This window comes from Andrena cerasifolii, chromosome 5, assembly GCF_050908995.1.
Source record: "Andrena cerasifolii isolate SP2316 chromosome 5, iyAndCera1_principal, whole genome shotgun sequence".
Taxonomy (NCBI): Eukaryota; Metazoa; Arthropoda; class Insecta; order Hymenoptera; family Andrenidae; genus Andrena; species Andrena cerasifolii.
In genome coordinates, this window is record NC_135122.1 from 6,655,462 (window position 1) to 6,659,962 (window position 4,501).

Consider the following 4,501-nt stretch of genomic DNA (forward strand, 5'->3'; position numbering starts at 1 on the left):
TTGAGTAAACGATGAGCCTGAATTTGGTAAAAATTAGGATGCATCAGGATTTGCGAAATGGTGGGGCGAGGGTTGCTTTTCGAGCAGAAAAACGCGGGGGTGCTAACGCAGTGATTCCCAGCTGGTGTAATCGCCACGGTTTATTTATTTTTTAATATTATTACGATTGAATTATATCCTGAAATGCCTATATTTAATGTGTTTTCTTTCCCTGATTAAATTCACCTTATATAAGGGGGGTCGCGTGATATTTGAATATTATAAAAGCGCATCGCGACTCAAAAAAAGGTTGGGAAACACTGTGCTAACTAGTTCGACAGTTGCGAGGCGAAATTGCTGGGCAGACAGAACAGTGGGGAGTAAGTAGAATAAACTCGGCGGTGGTCAGACGAGCTGGTATATTCGGCAGTGGTAGTGGCTCGAGGATGGTCGGACGGGCCACGTCGGCTGCAGGAGAGCCCGAGTCAGCACTTGTGCGAATAATCAACCGAGGCTGTTCGTACACACTCGATTGCAAAGGAATACGTCGAGGATAGAAGAGGAAGCTCCAACTGCTGCGTTAATTACCACACAGTCGCGGAGAAAGGAACGGGGCGAAGGAAACTAACGATCGACGATGAACAGACCGATGGCTCGTGGAAACGTGCGTACGATACGACTGTGCCCTCCTCGCTCCTTAGCATTTACTTAAAGGATACTACGCCTCGGAGACGTGGAATGGGGGCCGTGAAAGAAGTCGCAAAGGTCAGAAGGCAGCAGTCACGCGATACGACCGTGCAACTCGATCTCTGAATTCGGTGATTTAATATGAGCGCCGGTGTGCGCCCGTTCTCGATATTTATAGCCGTGACGTGGGCTCGAATGGCTCCTGGACAAAGTTGTAGCCCAATCGCGAATATGGGAACGTATCGTAGCCCGCGTCGAGTCGTATCGATTTTTATTAATGGCTAATTGTCCGGGGAAAAGTCGTTGAAAACCGGGGACCTCGCGGGCGGTGAATTACGACCGATCCAGTGACTTATCGAGCAAAAAATTATGTAACTGGGACGAGCGTAAATTCGAGAGTAATAAATTTCGTCTAGCATCGGGGATAAATTTGTCGGCAGTCCTTTGTTGTTGTCGAAACGCTCTGTCTCTCAAAGGAAGACGAAGTACGGTGTGGGCTGAAAGAAACCTTCCCTAGGATTGTTCTATCATTTACTCGTCGTTCCTTTCGTCCTTAGAACGCGACGTATTAGTGATTCTCGAGGAGGATTTGACGGAATCTCAGTGAGCTTCGTGCTTCCAAAACGATGTCTCTCGTTGGGACGTGGGGCAGTCGCGTGCCAACTGAACACTGGTATCCCCGTACATCGATATCACGCGAAGGCATCGCGATCCAACTACGATCGAGTCGCGAGTGACAAAGTAGCTGTGCACGGTTACTTTCCCCTCCAATTTGCATCGATATGGATGTCTTTCGCCCGAAAACACGATAAATCCACGGCGATTGCGCTGAATCACTATACTCGCATCTGTACTTCCCTGGCGTACGAACTTCGAAAGTGGACTGCATCGAATCGACCAGTGGCGCGGTCAGGATTTATTTTTGGAGCCGAGTTGAACGGATAAAAATATTTTTAATGCAAATTCAATAAAATTCGTTAGGGGATTATAAAAATTGATTTGAAGAATAAAATCCAGCGTTCTTTTCTTCTCACGAAGCTCTGGAATTACTTCGGCCGAGTTGGACGGGTGTAAATATTTTTAAAGCAACTTCACAATAAAACTCATTAAGGGATTATAAAAATTGATTTAAAAAATAAAATCCAATTCTCTTTTCTTCCCGCAAGCCCCCCTCTGGGTGCGCCACTGGGATCGACCACCCCCAGAATAACTCAAAGCGCTCTGCGTAATAAAAAAATTGCGCAAACTCGTGACGTTGGATGGCTGCAGGCGAATGCTAGAAACAGGGATTGAAACGGTTCCGAAAATAACTGTTTCAATCAGTTATATATCGGTTCTGACTAAAACAGTTATGAAGAACCGATATTCTGAATAACTTTTATAAGGAACCGAAATTTCTGACTAACAAGGGAAGATCCCGAACCCGGAAATTCGAAAAATTCTGAAACTTTGTGAATATGTTGGGAATTTCCTCCTGCTTACAACCCAATTTTTGTTTGCTGCCCAAATTAGCTTTAAGGGGGTGTAATTGACCCCTGAAAATCCAGTTATTTTCCGATTTTGTGTTATAACTCGTGAACTGTAAAATATTTTTTTTACGAAATAATAGATCTAATTAAACGAAGTAACTTTTGTCTTGAAACTTTTTTTCTATCTCTTACAGTGTGCGAGTTATAACACAAAACCGGAAAATAGCCAAATTTTCAGGGGTTAATTTCACCCCCTTCGAGTAAATTTGGGCGGCAAACAAAAATTGCGTTGTAATCAGGAGGACATTCCCTACATATTCACAAAGTTTCAGAATTTTTTGAATTTTCGGCTCGGGATCTTCCCATGTAAATCGATTTCGGTTATGGTTCTACAGAACCGACTTTATATCGGTTCTAGAACCGTTATTTTTTCGGTTCTAAAACGGTAATATCAGTTCTAGAACCGTAACCGAAATCGACGTAGTAAGAAATTTCGGTTCCTTATAGTAACACTTACACAGAATATCGATTCTTCCTAACTGTTTCAAGAACCGAAACCGATATCGTAACTGTTTTAAACCCCTGGTTAGAAAAGTCAGCACTGCGAGTCTCGGTTGAGAAACGAAGAGTGGATTGGCAGCGTCTAGACTGTAGGCAACTGATGGTAGGTTGAAAATCAGTGTTGCAGCGCGGATGGGGCATCGGCGGGGGTGCATTGGGAATGAAGTTTAAACGAGAGATGTAACATATTCAGTGGTCCGCCACTGTATCGGGCGACGAAACCGTGGAGGGTCGGATGAGCTGAACGATAGTCAACGTCGGCCTGCGGTTACGGTTAGCAGAAGTGACAGCCAGTACCTGCATAATGACTCGACTGCAGCCGTGCAATGCGCCGCGCAAGCTCGCTGCTACCCAATGCACGCGCACACAGCGGAACGTAACAGCGTTGTTCCTCGTCGCGTAGGTGCACGGGAACATAGACCGAGCCGGGGTCTAACCAGCGATTTTCTAGCGGTGCAACAATGCCACGGGAACGTCTGCCACATGTGCGGCGGCACGCGATTCTCACTGCTTTCTTTCGAATCCGTAATTTCGCCGGCTGCCATAACTCTCCCAACCATTCGGACCCGGTAATTTCGAGCTTCTTGCTACCCTGTCCGCTGCCGGCTTCGCGTGTTAATTCCACCGCCGCGATTCCGTTTCTGGAACAGCCGAATGATATCCCGTGCGCGCCGTAACACGTAGGATTGAAATGGGAGGTCTGGGTTAATAATTTCGGTGCCTCCTTTGCGACTGGTTGGAACCCGGTCCTGGGGTTCTTTCGATGCCACCACGGTAGCGATACTTGTGCTCGTTAGTTGGATCGAGAAACAAGTATGGGTACTACTCGGATATCGGTGAAAAAGTATCGACGCTACGTTTAAATATTGCCATCGAAAGATTATTATTCTTCGTCTAAAAAAGTACTGCAAGTAGTTTTAGAAAAAAATTGTAAGTAAAAGAGGACAATTTTCCTCCCTGGGCTCTTATTATTTTGACGTGATTGGTAATGAAAAAAGTAGTAAGGGGTCAGCCCACTGTGGAGTCGTGAAAAATTGTCATTTAGTCCAACTTAAAGAATGTTTCGTCTACTTATTAATACACTTATTGACAGTATAAAAAAATCTGTTTTAAATTTTTAACAGTTTTTTTTAAATATATATCGCACTGATGTGAGCGCCTTGAGAAAGCGATGTAGTGGTGGTGCGGGTGATTCCGGGAGAACGACGCATTTGGAATAAAAAATTCAAAGGGTGTTTTAATCGTTACGAGTGTGGTTATCGCCGGAACCAGGATTATTTTTACTGATAAAGAATTAACAAAATAACGGAGGTTTGAAGTTTAAGTGTCGAAACGCGGTGAACTGCACCAGTTGAAAAATATTGTTTTGAGATAATCGCGTTTAATGTTTTAAAACAAACTAGAAAAAATTCTTTTAATTTTTTTTTGGATAATATAAGAGTAGCTTAATAAATACCAAAAAGATTTATTGCATTATATGTTGTATCTGCGGAGAAAAAAAATCTATAAAACCAGCTTAATTTTTCAAACCGTCACAGTGGACTGACCCCTTAAAAGAATTACTTGTTACGCATTCGATTCGATTCGAATACTCTTCTTTCGATGCCTCGTAAGTATCGCGCGACAAATAAGTACTCGGTCCCGAATCAGCAGTACCGATACTTTGCTTGTGTTTACTAGTATCGAAACAACCCTATCCAGTTCGCTCTGGCGTTCCGCGCTGCGCTCTTCTGCCGGTGTTACGCGAGGGAGTGGAAGGAGAATCGGGCGGGCTGAAATGCGAAATAACGTTGGACGCCAGAGTG